At 40.0% G+C, this 8,612-nt stretch overlaps 1 protein-coding gene across 4 annotated transcripts in view; it reads left to right on the top strand.

Moving 5' to 3' along the window:
- The window catches only part of Rubcn (RUN and cysteine rich domain containing beclin 1 interacting protein), a 78,939-nt gene that overhangs the window by 27,294 nt on the left and 43,033 nt on the right, over positions 1–8,612 (top strand). Inside the window, exon 1 of one of the 4 annotated variants that reach the window (XM_023704740.1) lies at positions 6,954–6,959. The exons of the other annotated variants lie outside the window; for them this stretch is intronic. The gene's annotated coding sequence lies outside the window, so the exon portion shown is untranslated. Of the gene's footprint in view, positions 1–6,953; positions 6,960–8,612 lie in introns of those variants that run through there. 4 annotated transcript variants of the gene reach the window in all.

The following is an 8,612-nucleotide window of genomic DNA, read 5'->3' as shown; positions in this document are numbered from 1 at the left end:
AAGGAGAAGGAGAAGAAGAAGAAGAAGAAGAAGAAGAAGAAGAAGAAGAAGAAGAAGAAGAAGAAGAAGAAGAAGAAGAAGAAGAAGAAGAAAAAGAAAAAGAAACCTGTATTAGCCAATTTCTATCTCTATGGTAGAATACCTGAAACAGTCCGTTTATAAGAAGCAAAGAGCAGGCATGCTGGTGCACGTCTGTAATCCCAGCACTCTGAGAGACTAAGGACAGCTGCAAGTTCTAGTGTAGCCTGGGCAGTTTAGCAACTTAGTGAGAGTTTATCTCAAAGTAGGAAAATGAAGCGCTGGGATGTAGCTCCATGTGGAGGCCCTGGGTTCCATCCCTCAGTACCCCTCATCCCCATATAAACCAAATGGAAAGAAAGATTTATTTTGGCTCAGTTTCAGAGGCTTTCAGTCCATGGTCTCTTGGCCTTGTCACTTTGGGACTGTGTGCGTGGCAGACCAGCATGGCAGGAAGCCCTTGGTGGAGCACAGCTGTTAAGTTCATAGTGGAAAAGGAAGCAAAGAAGAAAGAGGAGGGGCTGGGGTTCCAGGGTGCCCCTTAGAGGCAGCACCCCAGGAACCCAAGGCATCCTCTGGGGTCTGCCTCTCCTCCATGCTGTCCACAGGGACATTGAAGACCCAAACTAGACCGAGCCAAACTTCCTCCTCTGCTTTCCTTCAAGGCCATTATTTTCTTTCTGCTTTCTCAAGAATCCTTTAAAAGAGAGTTTTACGGCATGGAGAGTTCATCTTCCAGAACGAATGGCCATCCTCAAGAAATAAAACGCTGGGCTGGGGAAGCAGCTCAGTGGTTTAAGCACCTGCTTTGCAAGTGCAAGAACCTGGGTTGAATCCCCAGTATTGCGTGTGGTAGTGGCCCTGCTCCCGGCACACTGACCCAGTCACCAAGATTGGGTGCGGTGGCACACACCTGTAATCCCAGCGCTGGGGAGACTGAAAACCGGAGGATCACTGTGAGTCTGAGCTGCATACTGAGATCTTGTACCAAATGCATAAAAAAAAAAAAAAGAAAGAAAGAAAGAAAGAAAGAAATCAAATGCTGGCTGTTGAGGCTGACAGGGAAAAAGAACTTTCTCCACTGCTGGTGGGAGTGTAAACTAGAACAGTTACTATGGAAATTAGTATGAGAGTCCTCAAAAACTAAAAATAGAAATTCCATGTGACCCAGCTAAGTATCTTCTTGAATTAAAAGATGTCATATTACAATGATCCATGCACATCCATATTTATAGCAGCAGAATTCATAACACACAAATCTTGAAAGTGGCCCATATGTCTATCAGCAGATGGATGGATAAAGGAAATATATTCATGCACAGTGCACTCTGCCATAAAGGAGAAACTTGAATCATTTTAGAAAAATAGATACATCTTGAGACCACAATGTTAAGTGAAGTGAATCAGACACCTGAGCTTAAATATGGCATGGTTTCTCTTATATGAGAAATCCAAAGTATAAATAAAGAACAAAGTAAGAGATAGATTATAGGAAACAAGGAGACAGGGCTTTTGCAAAAGAAAGGGGAACCCAGAGATGAGAAAAGAGAGTGCAAAAAAAGAATTAAAATGTGTAAATGTACATGTTCTAACTCTCCATAAGGGATGTGACTGTTAAATACTGCAAACATGGAGTAATGAAAATTAAAACTGAAAAATAAGAGAATTAAAAAATTTTGTAGGGGAGCCGTCTAATTTCTTTGTTTCTAGCTATCCAGTTTTTGTAACCCACAGTCATATTGCTTGCTGGCTTCTGAATGTGGGCTATAACCACTCTTGTTTTAGAGGCTTTCTTGACATTTTTGAGTGTGTGTCTTAGTATGAGGCCAGTTTCTGGGAATAGTCTAGAGAGGTTTTTCAACAGTGTTTTACAGGATATTGATTTCCAGATGTAATAGGCTAATTTTATTGGTTATGTGTGTATCATTTAGTTCTTTTAATTACGTTTTTTTCATGATCTGAATGTTAAACCCCATTTCTTCCCTTTTTTGTTTTTCTATTTATTTAATATTTTCTGCAGGTTTTTGTTTTTGAGGAACCCTAGAGATTGAGCCCCTGACCTTGCACTAAGCTACATACCCAAACCTTTTTTTTTTTTTTTTTTGTATTTTAGGGAAGGGTCTACAGGGTATTGAGGATCTCACTACTAGATCGGACTCATAGTGATCTGCCTGTTCACAGCCTCCCAAGAGCTGGGATTACAGTCACACTACACCACATGCAGTCTCAATTGCCGTCTCAGCATAGCAGGCCCGGGGTTTAAGCCCCCAGACCCTGTACCTGCTTGCAGGTGATTTAATCCACTGAGCTATTTGGCCAGCCCCCAGACCTTTTATTTTTTATTCTGAGACAGAATCTTGCAGAGTTACCCAGGCTAGTGTCAAGCTTGCAACCCTCTTTCCAAGTCTGTTGTGTGCTGGGATTACAGGTTTGTGCCCCTGTGCCTGGATTATCTTCTGCTATTTTTGATAGGTTGTATATGTGGATTATATATAATAATTTATGGTGGCTTTTTTTTTTTTTTTTTTTTTTTTTTGTACCAAGGATCAAATTCAGGACCTTGTGCTTACCAGGCAGTCTTTTATACCACTGCGCTATCTCTCAGCTGGTTTTTATTTTATTTAATTTATTTATTTATTTGTTTATTTATTTATTTATTTTTTCAGCTGGTTTTATGTATTTTGGGTTTTTTGTTTGGTGGAACCGGGGATTAAACTCAGGCCCTTGCACTTGCCAGGGAAGCGCTTATTTTACTGAGCCATCTCCCCGATCCTGGTTTTATGTATTTTGAAGCCGTATTATTAGACTATGATTTCATTATTCTGTCTTTGAAATGATTCTTGCCTTGAATACAACCTTGATTTTTTTTTTGGTCTTTTTTGAGACAGGGTTTTGCTATGTAGTTCAGGCTGGCCTTGAGCTCACTTTGTAGCCCAGGCTGGTCTTTTTTTTTTTTTTTTTTTAATTTTATTCAGAAACAAATAGCAATGAGACAGTTTCAAAACTAATTAATTGGGCAGTTTCAATAATTAATACATTGCATATTGTTATCCTCTTCGTGGTTATTCACAGTATCCAGGCTGGTTTTGAATTCACAACAATCCTCCTGCCTCAGCCTCTCAAGTGCTGGGATTTCTGGTGTGTACCACCAGGTCTAGCTACAACCTTGATATTAACATAATAGTTTCTTACTGTCTTTTTCTTGAACTCTTGTTTTAAATAGTTGAGGGCTGGCTGTGGTATCGTTCAATGAAAAAGTGTTTAGCATGTGCAAGCCCTTGTATTTAATTCCTAGCATTAGGTTTATTCTGTTGATTTATTTTTACTTCATATCTGTGGTATTGTTATTAAGAGAAGGATTTTTTTCAGGGTGGGGGTCCTGGCTCAGGCTGCCTTAAGAGCTGATGTAGTAAGGCATGGGGAGCTGGGGATTGAACCACGATCCCCTATGCCTGACTGGGTTTGCCCAAGCAGGTGCTTAATCAACTGAGCTAACTGGCAAGCCCCCCTATGAGAATAGTATCTTATCAGGTATCTCAGGCTGGTCTCAATTTTGCAGTTCTGCCTCAGCCTCCTGTGTGCTGGAATTACAGGTATGTGCTACTACATCAATGTTTATCATCTTTTTTTTTTTTTTGGCGGAACCGGGGGTTGAACTCAGGTCCTTGCCCTTGCTAGGCAAGCGCTTAGTCTACTGAGCCATCTCCCTGGCCCCATTGTTAATCATCTTTAAAAAATTATTTTTATAATTTTTTGTTCTTTCCATCACTTAGCAATTTTTAATATAATTGATTTTAGTTTGAATAATAGTTACCTTTTACTTTCAAGTCATTTATTTATTTTTCAGTATTTTAATCTAAAACTGAAGATTTAACCACTTAGTTTCCCTTCTGTGTTTTTACTTTTTTTTTTGCGGAACCGTGGATTGAACTCAGGTCCTTGCACTTGCCAGGCAAGCACTTATTCCACTGAGCTATCTCCCCGGCCCCTGTGTTTTTACTTTGAAGTGGCTTTGTATGCCTCCTTTACTTTGTTTCTAAAGCATTTTGCGACATAGACAATATGTACAGTAAAGAGTCTGGCTTTTTTCTATGCTGCATGAAATCAGTCTTACTGTTTTGAAGTCAAACATGGTGCATTTCTACCATTTATTAAGCAGACTTGAATCTGCCAAGGACAAGCCACACCCGTTATTTGAGGAAGGCTTTGCTGCTTCAGTAAAGGTGCTGGACGCTTAAACAGGGCCCTGCAGTCTATGCCCACCTAGAGCCACTTGACCTTTGTTTAAGTGCACTTGCGAGAACTTTGGATGTGGTGAGCAGTGAGCAGACATAATTATGCTGACTGTCTGATCGCACAGAAGTGTTGACAGTACTTTCTCTGCAGTAGAATAAGGAGATTTTAGGCTAGGCACCCTTTCCTGATTTAGCAGGATTCGTGAGGTTGATACAGTGAAAGTTCCAAAACTGAAAAGAGCAGAGAAAAGAAAATACTGTTGCCTGCTCTGTGATGATGCTGTCTGTAGTTGCCAGTTATGCTTTGCCCCAGCGGCAGCTGTTATTTCCATTTCTCAATGAGAGAACTGAAGCTAACGCACATATCTAGTTTATAGAGAGCTAAGATTCATATTTAGGTTAGTGTTGACTGTGGTTGCTTATTCTTTTCCACTGCATGCCATTTTTTCTTGCTACTTTGTATTAAAAAACAAAGAAAATGTAAAAAAAAAAAAAAAAAAAAAAAGACAACCCAAACCCCACAGCTCCTTTCCTTAAGGAAGCAAGACATGCCATTGATGAACAATTTTTGCATAGAATTAGGACAAATAGGACACAGACAGCAGGTGCTGGGGGGTTCAAACAAAGGGACTCATAGTGGGGCAAACATTTAGAACCTCTCAAGAGGGAGCTGGACAAGGGCTGAATCTGAGTCCATGGCTGGGGTGACAAGATAAGGCCTTCCTTTCGAGAGGGTCTGCAGGGACAAAGTCACAGGAGGAGGAATGGGGCATTCTTGTCATGGAGTGAGGTAGCAGACCTGATTGCCAGAGGAGCTCCAGGCAGGAAAGTTGCTGTTTCAATTGGGGCAGATGATGGAGAACGTTTGAGTCTGTCCTGAGAAGTCTGTGTCATCTGGCTAGTGTAATCCCAGGATAAAGGATTTTCTCACATTTTGCAAAATCTACTCCTTGTTGAAATTCAATTATTACCTAAATTCAATATGCTGGTGAGTATTTATTGGGTCCAATGGCTGTAGATCCTCTTTATTTCCTGCTAGATATAAAGAGCCTGGATGCCTCGGAGCTAAAAAATGACATCATGAAGCCAAGGATTTTTTTTTTTTTTCTCTGAGCATGTCATTCATTTAAAAAGCAGCATAAATAAATAGTCAACAAGTTAAATACCATATAATTAAAAAATCAGAAAATATATGTAGTCAAGTAAGAAATAACAAACACAAATTAAGTATGGAAGTATTTTGCTATGTCAGTGTTACCAGTAATTATTTCTCTTAATTATGTTTTTCTCCTCCTTGAGGAGGGACCCTTTACTTGTTGCTAGAAAGTGCTTTCTGGCACCGCAAGTCTCAAGGGTTTGCCTGACCGCAGGCTTTCAGAGTACAAAGCCCTTGACATTTGGGTGTTGGAAATGCCTTCGTGGTACTTTCCAGTTTCTTGTTTGCTAACTTGGTTCAGAGCATTGCTGCTTCATTAACTGTTCCCTTCCTCCCTACATTGACGTCTTCTCACCAGAGCTAACCACAGTGAATGCATTATTCAGTATTTTTATGTTAGAATCATTAATGTAATTCTACATTTGTTTTTAATATTTCAACATGTTATTTAACCTTGGATGCTCTTTAATAAAAAATTTCAGTCCTATCATATGGCTATAATAGCTCTCTCCCCTGTTTCAGGGATCAAATCATTATTTGACTTGTACAACTTGACCTTCAGTTGTAATCTCAGATAATGATACCTTGACCTGTTCTAAATTACTGGCATCCCGTGGAGAGGTTATGCCAATAAACTGGAGCAGTTTCCTTTTACCGCTAAGGAGAGCATTTGGGGATGATGATTTGCCAAATGGGTTTCTTACATTAACTGTCATTTTACAATCACGTAGGACTTTTGCTTATTATTTATCATGAATTTAAGGTATTTTTTAGTGATTATTTATATTTTGGCTGTATGGTATACTACTTTTTAAAAAATAACATTTGTTTGTAGCATTTATTTTTTTGGTACTGAGGATCAAACTCAGGACCTTATGCTGGCCAGGCAGGCACTTAGGCCACTGAGCTATCTCCCCGGCACCTAGTAGTATTTATTCTTTAGTGTCTTTGTGTATGTGTGTGTGTGTGTGTGTGTGTGTGTGTGTGTGCAGGGTCTCACTCTGCAGCTTGGACTCACGGTGATCCTCCTGTTTTCTGCCTCCCTAGTGCTGGGCTAAACAATTTTTTTTTTTTTTTTTTGTGGAACTGGGGATTGAACTCAGGCCCTTGCATTTGCCAGGCAAGCAACTTATTCTACTGAGCCATCTCCCCGGCCCCCCTAGTGCTGGGATTACAGGTGTACACCAACATGTCTGGACTCCATCTGTGGCTCAGCATACCTGGGGGCGGGGCCAGCGCAGCATGCAGTGCCAGGGATCGAACCCTGGCCCCTGTGCTTATCTAAGCAAACACTTAGTCTGCTGAGCTATCTCGCTAGCCCTTGAGTGTCACGTCTTATTGTTATTTGGAAAGCTTAACACTAAGTTAGCATTTATGAAAACAGTTATGTAAGAAATTCCTTTTTTCCTTAAAGAAGGAGTCAGAATTGTCCCAGAACATAGGTAGACTTTATTCTGAGACAGGCTTCCCTGCAGGGTAATAAAAATGATCCATGTGGAGGTGGGATTTCTGCTGTCTCTGGCCACTCAGGCCACTTCTTCCTTGGCAGGGTAAGGCCCTAGAAAGACATGCTTTTAATTTAAGATGAACAAGGGGAACATTTTGTGCAAAAGTGTCTCTCCTAAGAGCTCCTCTTAGTCTAAATGTAATTGTTACCTGACATTCGTAATCTAGGAAAAGCTAACCTCACTTGCTGAAAATGTGGTGAAAGAATAGGACAAACCATGCTTGCCTGATTTGTTCTTCATGACAATCCATTTTCTTGCATCTGGGACTCAGGCATGAATGGGTTAATCCAACTGCTGCCCATGGGCTTCACTTGAATAAATGAAGTAGCTAAACTCCTTGAAAGTGGCCAATATTCTGTTAGGGAAGAGGAGCTGAAAATGCTCAAAACACTAACAAATTGCCTGTGTGAATCAGTTTTTATTTATTATTTTTTTTTTTTTTAATTTTTTTTGGCAGAACCAGGGATTGAACTCAGGCCCTTGCGCTTTCCAGGGAAGCGCTTATTCTACGGAGCCATTTCCCGGATCCAAATCAAATTCTGTTGTTTTGTTGTTGTTGTTGTTGTTGTTTGTTTTTTTTTTTTTGGTTTTTTTGGCAGAACCGGGGATTGAACTCAGGCCCTTATACTTGCCAGGCAAGTGCTTCAGTTTTTAAATTTTTATCTGTAGTAGTACATGTTTGCAGTACATAATGATTACATTCATGGTGAGGAAGTGATCCAGGCGTATAACACATCTCGATTTTTTCTTCATCCCCTTAAGATTTTTTAAAAGATCTACTTCTCTTCCATCTGGGCATATTCCACATACAGACTCTTTGGTGTGTTGTAGAATCACAGCCATGTTCTTTTGTAGCTTTGGCATCGCAGAAACACTTCATCATGGGGAGAGGAGGTTCTTTAGTTTCATCCAGAGGAAGTTCTTAGGTCTGATGTGCAAAGGTTCTAGGATTCCAGTGCCTTTGTGAAATTTGGAAGCAAAGATGATAGGATATTTGGTATTTGCTTTTGTAGTTTATGCTCAGACAGTGAACATTATGAAGTAAATATAGGACGCGTCAGACCACAGGTATGCAGAATCACCTGCTGAGCCAGACTGGCTCTCAGCCCGGAAAGACCTGCATGTAGCCTGTTGGACTGTGAACCTTGGCAGTCTTCTGGACCAGCGGGCCCAGCCCTGATGAGGTATGGGAGTTGCAAACTCATTGAGCAAAAGTTGGCAGAGTTGGCTTCTGTAATGGCAGTTTTTCGCAGTGTAAGAATAGATAACATTGTGGTGACTGACTACTTTGGTTCTATGTACGTTATAATTATCCTTTGATGCCTCTCAGATCTGGTATAGAAATAGGACAAAAAGCCTGTTGCCACTCATGTTAAATGGAATGGGGTTATGAATGCTTGCTGTCTCTCAATTCAAATGCATTCTTTCCCCCCTCTTTTTTTTTTTTAAAGAAAAAAAGGCCCTACGTATACAGTTCAAGTTGGCCTTGAATTCATAGCTAGGATTATGGATATATGCCATCATACCTGGCTTTATTTTATTTTATTTTATTTTTTTTCCTTTGTGTATTTTTTTTATTTCTACTGTACTTTGTTTTTATCTTTTTTTTTCTTTTCAAAGTTTTATTGATAAACATATAGCAATGAGACAGTTTCAAATCAAATCGAAAGTACAGTTTCAACAAATAATACACTG

Source organism: Octodon degus, unplaced genomic scaffold (assembly GCF_000260255.1).
Source record: "Octodon degus isolate 3935 unplaced genomic scaffold, OctDeg1.0 scaffold00203, whole genome shotgun sequence".
Classification (NCBI taxonomy): domain Eukaryota; kingdom Metazoa; phylum Chordata; class Mammalia; order Rodentia; family Octodontidae; genus Octodon; species Octodon degus.
The sequence above is the reverse complement of the archived record's forward strand: the minus strand, read 5'-3'. Positions and strand labels throughout refer to the sequence as shown.